Source organism: Pezoporus flaviventris, unplaced genomic scaffold (genome assembly GCF_033815535.1).
Source record: "Pezoporus flaviventris isolate CSIRO_AGI_PZ_B2104156 unplaced genomic scaffold, CSIRO_AGI_Pfla_v1 ptg000045l, whole genome shotgun sequence".
Classification (NCBI taxonomy): Eukaryota; Metazoa; Chordata; class Aves; order Psittaciformes; family Psittacidae; genus Pezoporus; species Pezoporus flaviventris.
The window spans coordinates 6,075,525-6,090,217 of NW_026892593.1; the positions used below are offsets into that span (position 1 = coordinate 6,075,525).

General features: G+C 39.5%; 1 protein-coding gene and 1 long non-coding RNA gene across 10 annotated transcripts in view; one reads left to right on the forward strand and one right to left on the reverse strand.

Moving 5' to 3' along the window:
• CACNA2D1 (calcium voltage-gated channel auxiliary subunit alpha2delta 1) overlaps positions 1-14,693 on the forward strand; it is a 387,883-nt gene that overhangs the window by 119,186 nt on the left and 254,004 nt on the right. The gene's annotated exons all lie outside the window — the stretch shown is intronic.
• LOC133276356 (uncharacterized) lies at positions 3,078-12,226 on the reverse strand. Its single transcript, XR_009745839.1, has 5 exons — positions 12,156-12,226; positions 10,517-10,679; positions 9,000-9,157; positions 5,616-6,654; positions 3,078-3,717 (listed from the first exon to the last, which is right to left on the reverse strand). It is a non-coding gene; the product is annotated as an uncharacterized LOC133276356 (long non-coding RNA).

Genomic DNA, 14,693 nt, shown 5'->3' on the forward strand with positions numbered 1-14,693 from the left:
GTAGCTTAGTCATTTGGATCTCTGCAGGAAAATATTAAAGAAATCAAGAAAATGTAAGTGATCTGGTATAAGCATAAAGTATATTTTCCAGGTTGCAAAACACTAAGGCAACAACCAGCAATTAATTAAAACTATTTTACAGAACTACAGATGTTAAATTTTTTGTCGGTTTATTTTATTTTGTTTTGCTTTATTTTGTTTTATTTTATTTTTTTTTTGCTAAGATTCTTCCATGATCTTTACTACTAGCCTGGTTTAAAAGGTAGAAAAGGTGGAAATGACCTTAAAATAGATTACTGAGAAAGTCTGAAAGACTGGTTCAGCTCTGCTGTTCTAAAAAAAGACTTCAATGTTTCACTGAAAGAAAAAAACTACAAGAACTGAAAGGCCCGATTTAGAATTTAACCACAGAGGGATAATTTCACATTGGAGAAACACATCTAAAAAAGTATTAACAGCAAGAGTTCCACTAGAACTAGTGGTGCCTCCTCTTGAAACAGCTTTTAAAATTAACCAGTGAAAGATGACTGGCTACATTTTAGACTATTTAAAAGTATTACGGGGTCTCTGAGGTCCAGCATATTAATTCTTTCACTTGTATTAAGCATAAGGACAGACTGTAAAAGGGTCTTAAATGTTAGGGTTTTGTTTAGCTTCTGAAAGCCCAATACTAGTAGAAATATTTGTATAGAACCCATTAAACTAGGAATTAAAAATTTACCCTTCTCACTACATCTTTTGATTTAAGCTCTGAAGTCTGCAGTTCAAATGCTGCAGCAGCCTGCAGAAATTAAAGGAACTGCAGATGGGCTTCGATAGTTTCATCCCTCATCAGTGACTTGCAGAGTAGATAAGCAACAAAAAAGGTATCCCACCTTGCAACTGGACACAGTCACACATAGGAAAGTCAATAATTGTTCAGATTTAACTACAGCAGTTTTAACTGTACTGTCCAGTTTTACATTTGAAACTGAATAGATTCCCACCAATTCAATTTAAAGGAAGAATTATGTGGACACACCCCGAGTTCAAAGAACAATTGACAGCCAGGAGTGACCTATCTCAAAGTAATTAGTGCTCTTGTTCTGTCTCACAGTACATATGCGTCCATCCACAGAAATGTTTCCAATAATTCGCAGTTAATGTGACCAGGAAATATGAGACTGGGTATATAGGGACCAATCCTGTAGTCATTAACAGAGAGGACAACAATTCTTAAATATACTAGAAATGAGATAGAAAAGTCAACTAAAGAGAAATCTCTGTACTATCTCCAAGCAGTTGGCTATGGATCTGATGGGGTAGGTTCATAGAATCATAGAATATTTAGGGTTGGAAAGGACCTTAAGATTATCTAGTTCCAACCCCCCTGCCATGGGCAGGGACACCTCCCACTAAACCATGCCACCTAAGGCTCTGTCCAACCTGGCCTTGAACACCTTCAGGTGATCTGAGGATTGCTGTCCTACCAACAACCTGTTGAATAACTGACATGCTGGAAATCAGAGACCTGGAGCAATGAACCTATGTGTGAAATTCTTTGGGAATGGGGTTAAAAAAATGATTTTACTTTTCTATTTTGCAAAAGAAACCACAGAGTTATTACAAATGAGCTGGACAGTGGCTCTGCACTGAGATAGATACCCTTTCATCATACAAGAAACGAGTATCTTTGTGTAACCAGGGACACAGGCAATGTTTTACATTTCATTCCTCATTTTCTTTTTCCCTCTGGCAGAACTATTTAGTTGGTGGTTAAGTGAAACTCTCTGCACTTTAGAACTTCACCTCTTTTAATTGAAACTGAGATACTGTGGCTGCTCAGAATTGCATCTGGTTCTTCTACCTGCAAATCTATCCTGTGTTTCATTTTGTACTGAGTAACCGTTCCCCTTGTAATTTTTTTCTGTGAAAGCTCCACTTACTGCCACTGCCAAGCTTTGTGCTTTCCCATGTGGGAAATGGACAAAGTGCTTTTCTTGAAGGAAGGAAAAGAAAAAAGAGGACTATTTTAATGGTTTTTATTCTCTGGACACTACTGGTCTTTGGTATTTGTCCTAGGGACATCTCTTAGAGTCATAGAAGAAGCAAAACGAAAAGCAGTACATGGGCAGAAGTGAGGAGAAAGATTCATCACTAAAATACTCTGAAAGACTGATAATTTAAAGGTATTTCCAAACTCACATGCATCGTGGATGTTTGAGCAATATGTACAAGCAAAAAAGTTCTCTTGCCCCTCAGATGAGCTCCCTTTTGTTAGATTTCAGGATCATGTTCATTCTTCACTCCTTTGGGATCAATCTAAACTACATATTCTTTCTACAAACTGAAAAGACTTGGGTAAAAAAGGGTGGAGAATACCTTCATTCTCATCCATCTCTGAGCAGGCAACTGTCTAGGGCACTCTCCAGGCAGGGAATTTTTTAGTGAGATTGATGGCAGTAACAGTAGTACACTTAATTTAGTGGCATGTCGGATACTGTTGTGAAAAGTGTTAGTGGCAAAATTAACTACAACTGGCTTTATACATATTCACGCCATTGTGACATGAGTACATGCCTGCAAACAAAGGCTAATGATAAAAGGTAATGGGCCTGAGTAATCACTTGCATTCACTGGTGCTAGTTTTTAAGGTTCATTGAAAATATCCTTTGCTTACAACAAGAGTAAATTTGTCCAGGTATGTTAAACTGCGGAGAGGGGTCTAATGGAGAGATTTTAAATTTGGCCTTGATTAACGTCATCATTAATGATCTGGAAGAACATGGCAGTCAGCATGTTCATTAAATTTGCATGGGATACAAAGGCTGGTTTCAAATACCACTGAAAGTACAAAACCACAGAGGGGCAGAGAGAATCTTGACAGAACAAAACCAATAAAGAGAAGAAAAGAAGAAGGAAGAGGAAAAAAAGTGAAAAAGAAAAGAAAAAAAAACAAACAAAAAAAAAATAGAAAAGAGATTCAGGTCAGCAAAATGTAGGTTGATAAAGGAAATTATTAATATTCTGAATTACAGTGTAGGAAGAAGTCTGGGTAATGCCCACAGAGCGAGTTCTTATATAATGAATAATAATAATAATAATAATTTAAAAAAGCAGGTTAAGAAAACATGTTTATACTCTATTAGTGGGATCATACCACTGGTACATTTCTTTAAACAAGGACACACGTTATATAGACTTCTAGGCATGTCAGAATATTGACAGATTGGAAAGAAATCAAAAGAATACCTACAAATACACCAATAATATTAAGAGAGAAGGGGGTGATTTCAGAGCAGAGTTTTAAAATAATCTAAAGTACTGGAGGTAAAATAGGTTTTCAGGGAGGAATTAGGATATGGGGAATATTGCAGTGCATGTGTGAGAATGGCAGATATGGGTTCAGGGTAATGCCATGTTGTGTGAATGCAGCAAGGAGAATCACAACATTGAAGATTCAAATTGGGAGCATGGAAAATATCTTGGAAGTAAAATCTTTTCATCTAGGAAGTAATTTTCCCAAGGGTAGCTGGGATTTAACATTTCTGTGTATTTTATCCTCTCTCTTCCCAAAGCAGTGTTAGATAGATAGACAAGTGCTGTTATCCTCTTTAACTGGTGGGATGGTAGGATGCTGCTTGACACCATTGCCAAGCTCTCACGGGCTCTTGCTTCTGGAAGGCACTAGATCTTCTCTCAGTTCCCTACAGGAGAGGACAGCCAAAGTGCCTCAAGCTGTAAAGAGATGAGAGCAAAGGATACAGATCATTAATTGTGACATAAATTTTCTCTTTTTTCAGTATGAAGTCGCAAAGTAAGATTTTTTGTATTTATTGCATCAGCCTCAAATTATAAGCGCTGTATTTCTTCATATTCTTTTCCAGCATTGAGAATATGGTGACTTTATTATATTTTACCCTGAACGAGGCAGTATCTTAAAGTACTAGAGGTGTTAAAAGTCTGCTTTGCCTGAAGTATTCCCTTGTAGAGTCTATTTTTAATCTTCCTTTTGAATAATCACTTTTATTGGCAAGGAGAAGGAAAATACTTCTTTTTTTCTGTTTAATCATGTTGAAATTAGAAATAAATGCTTCAGAAAACCACCCATGTTTTTTTTTTCACAGAGTAATTTCAGGATGATGGATATTTTTGCAAAAAATATTTCTTCATTATCTTCTGTTTGGTGATGGTCTCATCAGCTGCTGTAGTGAATTTAGTGAGTCTTTTTAATTTGTCTGCTTGTTTCAGTTTAATTAATTTTCTTATATATGGGAAGGATTGATGTAAGTTAAAGATTAAATTCCTGCTTCAGATAGCTGAAATAAATTGGCAGATCAAACCAGCAGCTATTACTATCTTCTAGGTTTTTAAAGTAAAATTACTTTTTTTTACTATCATAGGATCCTTAAAGTCTATGAAATGTTTTTTCCAACCTCTCTAAGCTGTAATTACTGTATGAGGAATGAGAACTCTGGAGACCTTTATTTGTAAACGCTCAACATTTGAGCCTCAGCAATGTGCAGTACCAGCAGAAGGAAGGATCATTTCTGTAAATGTAAATTTCTTGTAAAAAAAATTAACTTCAACACAATAGTAGAAATAATCATAGGACTCTAAATATCAGTGACTAAAGAATCTCTGTGGAAGAACACATAAGCTTTTTATTGAACACCTCTGGAGATCAGCTTTAAGTATTTTTTTTTTTTTTTTTTTTGCCAGCCATCTTGGGTTTCATAATTAAGCCAATTGACTTAATCACTTTATGCTACTGAAAAATGGTGTATTTCTTTTTCCATCTTTTTTGAGCCAGTAAGCTCTTCATAGTATGCAGTGTCATTTACCATGTGTTTGCTCCAGTTTAGACTGAAAGTGGTTGGAGATTTCCAGATGATACTGTAATATCAGTAACAGACAAAAGCCAAGTTTCTTGTCAGCAGGATCCTTCCATCTGAAACTCCAAAACACCAGACACAGAAGGGTTACGTTTGGAGTTCTTCATTTCTTTATAACCCAAATGAAAAATAACTACTAAAAGATACAAGTGGTGTGATTAAGACAATGATATCAATACAGAACAGCTGAAAATTCTGGCTCCACGGATGTGGGGGGAGAGCAAGGTGCATGGCAAATCCTCAGCAAGAACAGCCATGCTGCAAAGGTTGCGAGGCAGAATTTCGGAGCCAGATTTTGGGAAAGCCGCCCAGGAGACTCCCACCTGCGCATAAGAATCCCTTCACACTGCATGCTCAAAAATTTCAGGAATTAAACCCATCCTGTGTACAGGCTTAGAGAATGCACATTTTGTGCCTATTCTGTCCTCCCATAGCTTCTATGTGTGTCTCAGTTGCCAAAGGTGCCTTAGGCTATGGATTCAATTTCTTTCCTTCTAGACACGAGTCTCGACTTTTTGGCAGCTCACTGACTAAGCTTGAACAGCTTTGTACGATGAATCCAGGCCTTCAAAATATTGGCAACAGAAATTAAACTATCAGTGTTAATAAATCAAAATAGCTGCTGTATGATTCAGAGAAGAAAACAATATACTCCTCTAATAACAAAGCAGTTAAAAACTAATTAATGAATAAACTATAGGGATGAATAACACTACCTTGAATATCTTGAACATAACTTACATCCGTATGTTTTAAGGAACCCGAAGAATAAACTAAGAAAGCATCTAGTCTAGTGGTGAGTGGTATTGGAAGAGCACAAATTTATTTTCATGATTCATAGAAGTGAACAATATGACTTGGTAAATCTGATATCAGTTCACCAGTCATCAGGAATGGAGATCATGATCTGTATTCAGTTGCTGAAGGTGCACAAGAAGCAGATCAGTAGGTTGAAGGAGTTGACTGGTGCCCTGCCTTACATCTACAGGGCACCAGTCCTGAAATTTAAGGATTTTAATTTAAAGGTTTTACTTCAGTCTGGGTTTAGTGTGGTCCTTTGGAGTCAATATGGCCCAGTATAAATGTGTTCCTCCAGGAAAAAAAAAGAGATAAAGTGAACTGGAGAGAAGGAGCTGTGTTCAGAAAACCATTGTCTCCACAATGGTTATAGAGGTCAAGCAGTTCGACATGGTTTCCAGTTTGGTACAATTTACAACACTGGTATATATACCACAAGAAACTTGTGAAATTCAGTCAATGTATGGGACTAATGTATGGGAAACTTTTACATTGTATGTTAAATGGTGGTTTATGCACTCTAAGTACCTGAGTGTGGAAGGTGTGGAAGATAATTAAGAGTGCAGAAAGCGGTGAATAAATGGCAAAAACCTTCTACATTTAGGATAAGGATGACTCTACACATACTTCTGCTTCCCAGCTTCTGATATGCTTTCTCCTCTTTACCAGCCTTAACATATGGGGAGGCTCTCCTCCATCTCATGGATGCTGGCAAACTGCCATTCCTGGGCACTGGAAATGTACATGGATATGTCACCCCAGAAAGAGGGAATGCTGCAGCATTGCCTTTCCTGCTAAAACAGGCTGTGTGCTGCTGGGACATAGCTCCGTCCCTGGCTTTTCCCCAGCTTGCTTTAACTTCTTGGGCATGCCAGCTCTGAGATAGCATTGACCTTACATCTCTGCATTCAGATGTGTTCTCTCCTCACTCACTCCCCTTCACCTTTGCTCCACTTCAGGTGGTCCCTTCTGGCTTCAAACTCTGTAGTAATGGAAAGGATTATTATCAATACTACTAGTCTGTACAAAGTGCTTTGCTTTTGTTTATATGAGGTGCCTGTTTACCAGCAGTTCTAAATGCAAGTGCCTTGCTGTAACTGCAGACACACAAAGCATTTCAGCACAGAAACTGCTTGAGGTCAGCTCTGAAGTGAAATCTAACTTGACAACGAACTCTTTAAAATAGTCTATCAGTTACTCCATATGCCTGCTGTGAAGTGATAGCAATGTTGAATGCAGGCACATGGAGAAAAATACATTTATGAAAAATTTTATTGAGTCTATCAGAAAAGGAAAGCCTGTACAGCAATAATAAATAAGCATAAAAAAACGCATTCCAAACAAATCACATTTTGGCATGTTGATAATGTAACTGGCTTGTGCTTCAGGATTTATACTGAAATAGCAGTCAAAGTTTTCAGTCTAAATTCAGGCCATTTGGAAATATCTGTTCTGTCTTTTCAATTTGTATTAATTTGCCTTTTTTTCTTTATAATCAAATAATTTGAGCTCTGGAAAGGTAATATACCTGCAAGTAGATATGTGATAACGCTTCATCACACCTATTCTAGCAAGCAAGACTTAATGCTTGAATAATAGGGCTTTAGTAGATCCATAACAGGTACAATCAGAAGTGGCATGGAGTGGGCATTAGAAGACATGGCTTCTCTGCAATGGAAATTTCCATTTACACCATTTGTGAACATAAAACTCAGAAGACTTTCATTTTTGCCAGGATAATAGAGTATTTAAACAAAACTGTTACTTCAGACAGGAAATACATATTGCCTCCTAGCTCTGTGGTGCTTGTTTATGTAGTTATGGTTTTCATGGTGATAGGTGCTATTACATGTTGAAAAAATACAGCTGTTTCAGGCTCTCTAAACCTACATCAGAGCAAAATGGGTTACACATTGCAGGCACAATTCTTTCATGAGAATAAGAGGTTTTAATCTGCAAATGCAGCATAATAGTATTCCCAGGTCAATTTCTGCTTTGCTCACTAAGGCAAATGGTGTAAATTAGTTTAAATAGGTGGTGGAATTGAAGTGACAAGAGTAATTTATGCTACCTGAGGTTCTGTTAACTCCTTTAAAAGATGAGACACTCTGTTAAAGTCCTTGCAGACTGGTCTAATTGGGCAGGCTTGAAGGATGCTCAGTACATTTCCCTGGGTCTTGCAGCTCACTTTGTAGAGCCTGTGGGCAGAGTCCTGCAGCATGGCTAGGTTGTCAGCTGCCTTCCATCACAGACTCTGTAGCTCTTTCACACAGCTTTCAGACTGGTTTTGTTTCTACCACTGTATTACTGAATACTGAATGTACTCTTTGCACTCACAAGTATCTTCAGTGCCCAGAAGTATGTGATCAATGTGAGATATAACAGTATCTACCTCAAATACTTTTTATAGATGACGCTTACTAGTTCTGAAATATACACAGTTTGCACAGACTGCTGCTGACACATTTGATCCATAAGCAAATTATACCTTAGTCTCAAATGTGTGATACCAGAATGCCATAAAACCTCAATTTTATGTCATTTTACGTATGACCTCCAATGTTAAATCACATGTTTTAGAGCAATGTAGTTTTTTCTATTACAGAATTCTTAGATGGGGAAAAAAGCATGGGCAAGGAAATGAACAAACCCCAATTTGTTCTTTTTATTCTTGAAAGAGGAGCTGCAATGTGTCGCTTGAGCAATCTTTCCTCAAGTGTCTTTCCCAGTAAATTACAGTTTCTCTTGCACGCCACATGCATCATTAAACATTCCATGCATCTCCCCGTGTTTCTATATCCTTTCACTGAGAAAGCCAGTAATAAGATTAATCTTTGTCACTAACAATCACTTGTATAGCTATGAGGAAGGAGCGTTTTATATATAAATGCACAATGGAAGCCAAAGGTTAAGCTGAGGTCTAGTAAATTAAGGTCATCTATCAGTATACTCAGTTTTCTCATACCTCTTCATATATCCCTTCATATACTTCTGTGATGCTGTTATATTCAGGCATTTAAATGCTAATCCAGGGATCCAAATGATTGGTAGTTAGCCATCTGCTCTTGATATAAACAGTAATAGCAAAGAGAAAACCAGAGCTAGAAATATGGCTATATATTCAGTACAGGGCTTTGGGATGACTTTCTTTTCACACCCTTAACAACATCCTTGAGGAATCAATGCTTTCTCTTCCATCCAGGCATCTGAGCTACCCCTAACTTTTAACTAGAACTATGAGTTAGGAACCAGCTGGCTGGGCTTGCCTGAGATCATCAGGATACAACTGATCCTGTAAACAAATATGCAGTTGTTGCACAGTTGTACCTGCGGAAGAGGATTTAGTGTTCTTGGTTTGTGAAAACACATGCTGGAGGAGTCTCCTGCAACTCCTATGGAGACCTTCCGTTTGCAATTGTGATCCTCTGTGCTGCTGAATTCCAGTCCTATGACCTCTGGGAATTCTGTATTGGTGGCAGCCCATACTTTTTTTCAAAACGCAAGATGGTGTAAAAAGGCAGCTGCTGTTCAGGGTGTATTCTGGATTCATTTTTCTTATATTGTATTTAATTCTTTAAAGTATCAGTGCAGAACTATGCGGTACGCATGAACAACACGAGATCACTCATATGTTAACAATTAACTATTTTACGTCATCACATATTTCTAGGCGTTATAGAAGAAATAGATCTTGGCCAGACAAAGAAGTAGAGAGCATTTTATAGTGACCTAGATAAGCAAGGTATGTCTGGGAAATGTTAATAAGCATTTTACCTCTCTGATCTCTTTCTGCTTGACTGATTTATCATTTAATGCAGCACATTGCTATGCAGGTATCCTTCCTTTTCATGATCCTGCATTCCACCTAATAAACCCTGCCCTTCAGCAGGGCTTGTTAACACAAGCAGCCTGTAGCACTACTAGCTGCTAGTGTTTTCAGTTTCAGCATGGCTGTTAGAAGACAGATCTATTCTGCGTTTGAGTCATGTCCTTTGAATGAAAGTCCCACAGCCCAGAAAAATGGGAAAATAAAACCAGCTTGCAACCTGGTGTCAGGGCTCCAGGTGCCAGAGATGCAATTTCAGTCCTCCTGATAAGCCAAGGTGCTAGAACAGTGAGAGGTGATGTGCTCAGCTGTTAGGGCTGAGCAGAGAGGATCCTTCCAGTTCTGAAGTTTATGCTGCATTTTGGGAATCCTTCAGGGTGAGAAAAATGTGATAAAATACCACGTGTAAAAAACAAGAATGTGGGTTTAGTTCTCCCTTTGCTTCAAGCCTCCAAGTTAGTCAGCTTATAAGGCAATTTGGGTAAAACAGGTGAGAATTCACAATCATTTACTTGAATAAATATTTTGAGAATATAGGTATGTCTACATCTTTTTCCTCTACTATGTAAGTATTTAGTTCAGCATCTACAGCCAAAAACTACTGCTAAAGGGAGTTTTCTGGATTTATTTCAGAAAAAAAAAAACAAAAACTAAGTCATTTTTTGTCAATTTTTGCTAAAAATAGGTTTATAGGGAAAGGTGTCTTTCATGTAAAACAAAATGATAGGTCATTTTCTACAGAGGTGCAAGGTGTGAGTTTTCTCTTATGCTAAGAAAAATTGGAGCTTTGTCTCATGTTCTGTATAAGTGCTTAACTCCTACTACCAAGAGATGCTGTGTGTTCAGAAGAAGTGGAAAGGATGCTACTGCACCTCACCCCAGGCCTGAGCTTTTAGGCACGTGTTAGGCATCCTCTGAGAATGGATATGGGTCAGAGTATTTGGGTGGACAATGAGGAATTATTTAGTGCCTGGATTTTACTCGTGTTTCTGTTTAAAGTAAGTATCAAGCTACTTACCATTGTCAAGAGCAAGGTATTTCCTAGTATAATCCAGAAGCTGAGGATTCATGTCAATCTTTTTCTGGGTACTCCCCTCTTCTGTGACTGCATTTACTGTTGTTTTAAATTTGACTAATGGTATCTACGTCATGAAGGATTTCCAAGTCCAAAGTAATTAAGTCTGAAAAGCATGTTGAGACATTCAGATAGAAAGCACTGTCTAACTGTGCTGGTATAATTATACACTGCATAACTGATCCAAGTACCAAAGAAAAGTGGAACATGAAAGAACATCTAAATTTATCCCAGAAAATGGGTTCAGCAGTTCAGCATTCAGATTTAGATCAGTAGAGCAGCCTTACTGCTGTTAAAAGCCACATAATCAGCTAATTTTGGCTGATTTACTATCGGTTGTTGTGAAGTGCCTCTTTATGTGTGTTGATTTAGTTATTAATTAAGAGAAGTTTTATTGTACAAGTAACATATGGTTTTGTTTTAAAATGTTCTCTAGATAAAACATTTAGTTCTTGATTTCAATTCTTAAATATTTTTCTTCCATTAAACTTACCTTACCTTCTATGTTTTGCAAGCCATACACAGATCATAGCATTCATAAAGTGATTTTAGGATATGGGGCTGAACAATTTCACACAAATATAGCATACTGCAAATGAAAACTGAGAGAATATTTAAAATCTGCCTGGTGGTGTGCAAAGATGGTGACTGGGCTACAGGTACAGTATTTAATCCCCTAACCTTTTCGCCACCCAGGTATAAAGCAAATGCCAAAGTAATCTGCCAGTAATGTAATCTGCTTTGTAAAACAGCTAATGCATTTTGCTTCCCAAATTCTGATATCATTGCTTGTGCAAATAGAAATTTTATAGCTCACACTCATGCATTCAAAATTAATTGTGTTAGCTGATAGAAGTGTTGCTTTATGTTTTTTTCTGATGCCACCAGAGTAAGAGGTCCAGTAGCTTTTTTAACAGATTTTTTTTTAAAGTACAGCAGCCCTTTTAGTAAAAGAGATAATATCTGTTGCATCTGGAATTTATCCTAATGTTGTAGGTGGTGCAGCGGCATTGTGCACATCGAAGCAATGCTGTACAGAACTTTTGATTTGAAAAGAGAATTATAAAAGCAACCAGCTAACCTTGTCCCCATAAACACATTCAAGGCAAAGTTTTCTGTTAATGTTAACTGAGCAGGACTGCATGCTGTGGAGATGGTAGTTTGTACCTGGCCTGATGACTTAAAGCATGAGTATCATGACCTCATAACTCTTCTTCACAGTAGAAGCAAGCAGAAGGTGCTGCCGTCAGCTGGTGGCTCTGTGTCTTACTGAGTCCTGAGTGAAAGTGCAAAGAGCTTTGCTAGGCTGCACTGAGGGACAGTACTTCAGACAACCAAAAGTGCCCGGTCTGGGAAAGAAGTGAAATAGTGCACCCAAATTCTGCTGTCCAGGGTGCTGTCCTGTTGTAAGCTTATTCAAAAGGGTAAATATCATCCCAATGTGCAACATTAAAATTCTCAGCTGCTGCTTAAAATTCACATACTCTTCATTGGTTGCAGTGATTATTAAAAATACTATGTATTAAGAGCAGTAAGAATATACTTCATTGTATAATATGTTAATTATGTTCAGAATTCCTACTATGCCCTTGAATCCCAGGGGGACTTGTGGGGTTTTGGGTGATGTGGTTGTTGAGTTTTAAGTGCTAAAATATAGGCTGCAGTTAACGGCTTGGCAATGAATGGGATGAGTGGTTCAGTTTTACTTTATCACTGATTTATGTTTATTGTATGAGAGATAAACCAGAAAAGTGCTACTGCTCATTCAGACTGCAGAAATCAGATCTTTTTTTTTTTTTCCTATCAGATGTAGAGAAATCAGATACAAATGTTGGAGAACTTACTTACAAAAAAAAATTATTTCAAATAAAATCTATACTGAGACTCTGGCAGTAATAAAGCCTCCTAGAGAAGAGGAAAAATTCACAAAAGATAAGAGTAATAAAATTGAAAATAAAATTAGCTTAGGATTTGTAAATTGCTGCTGTTACTTCTTAATGGAATGGGTAAAGGATTTTAACTTCTTTTTTAAAAAAGGAATAATTCTAGATTAGGTTATCATAATCTCATTCATATCATAAATTATGTTATTCCAAATCATAACTCAGTGCATAAAATTGAAAATTTACTTTTCAAGATAAAGTCATTATAGTCGAATTGTTCTGCTTGGGTGAAAAGTCCTAAATGGCACTATTTCTTAGAGCGATTTTTAATGACCATATTTCAATTAGAGCACAGTGGGTAAGCATAATTACTATGCATTTTCAAAAATCAAAGCAACTATCAGGCTGGATTTGGCTGCTTACAGTTTGACTGTGTGTATACATGATACTTTGCTGATGTTACTATTGGGATGTGCTTGTTTATTTTTTTAAGAGATTTTCTTAGCAAAACCTCACTGTTTCTGGGTCTTGCGGCCCTGCCTTTTCAGAAGGGCTCAACTGGCTGACCTGCCATGGCAGCAGGAAGCTTTGCAAAGCTGATGAAATACCCTGCACCAAAGACCTTGGTTTGCCTTTAGACACTGATGAAGGTAGAAATCTCTGGTTGGGGAACAGCAGCAGACTTTATGATTCATTCAGGTTGCTGCAGGGGGAGATAAGACAGCAATGGAGCATTGGCATGCAGCAGAGGTGAGTGTGGGATGGGGTGACCATGTGGCATCCAGATTTGGCTCTTGACTGGTTCTGGTTTATAGAATCATAGAATCAAACAAGTTGGAAAAGACCTTTAAGATCATTGAGCCCAACTGTTACCTCAGGACTATGAAGCCCACCACTAAGCCATGTCACTAAGGGCAGAATGATCTCTCCTCATGGCTGCCTCTCATGATCTCCAGTCACAGCCATCCCTCATCTGCCCTCTCGTAGTGGCCCTCACAATATAACTGCCACCCCTACCCCTTATTGCCACCCCCACCCCTTATTGCCACCCCCCACCTCCTGTCAAGATCTCCCCTCATGGCCATCCCTTATGGCCCATGGCTGCCCCTGCTCTCACTTCACAATCTCCCCTCACAACTTCCCCACCACTCCCTTCATGATCTTCCGTTATGGCCACCCCTGCTCTTCCCTTGATCTCACCTCACCTCTCATGACCGCCCCATCTCTCCCCTCATTATCTTCCCTCATGGCTGCCTCTGCTCTCCCCTCATAATCTCCCCTCATCCCTCATGGCCACCCCTCCTGTCTCCTTATGACTTCCCCTCATAGCCGCCCCTCCTGTCTCCTCAAGATCCCTGTTCTTGACTGCTCCACCTCGCCCCTCATGATCTTCCCTCATGGGTGTCCTGCTTTTCCCTCACAATCTTCCCTCATGATCTTCCCTCATGGCTGTCCCCCCACAATCTCCCCTCACCCCTCATGACTGTCCTTCTTGTCCACTTGCGATCTCCCCTCATCCCTCATGGCTGCCTCTCCTGTCCCCTCACGATCTCCCCATATTCCTCATGTAATTATTGTTGTTGTTGTTTTCATAGAATCCCAGACTAGTTTGGGTTGGACCCTTAAAGCTCATCCAGTCCCAACTCCTGCCATGGGCAGGGACACCTTCCACTAGAGCAGGTTGCGCCAAGCTCCATCCAACCTGGCCTTGAACACTGCCAGGGATGGGGCAGCCACAGCTGCTCTGGGCACCCTGTGCCAGTGCCTCAGCACCCTCACAGGGAAGAACTTCTGCCTAAGAGCTCATCTCAATCTCCCCTGTTTTTGTTTAAACTCATTACCCTGTCCTATCGCTACAGTCCCTAATGAACAGTCCCTCTCTGGCATCCTTGTAGGCCCCCTTCAAATACTGGAAGGCTGCCACTATTGCGACTAATACTACTATTACCCCGGTGTTTTGGGAGTTCTTTTCGGCCTGCCGCTGATGTTTCCAGCGCCAGCCCCGCGGCGTGCAGCAGCAGCTCCCTCAGGCCTGCAACGGCGGCCGGCTGTTGAGGGCCGGAGGGCAGGGCCCGGCCCCTGGGCGGCCGGCAGGTGGCGCTGCAGGAGCGCGGGCGGCGACCCAGTCCCACACTTCTTTCGCCCTCTCGCGCTCCCTCCGTGCTGCTTCCGCGGCCGAAGCCGCACCAGGCCCCGCCCCCCCCCTCCCCCCCCCCCCCCCCCCCCGTTGAGAACGC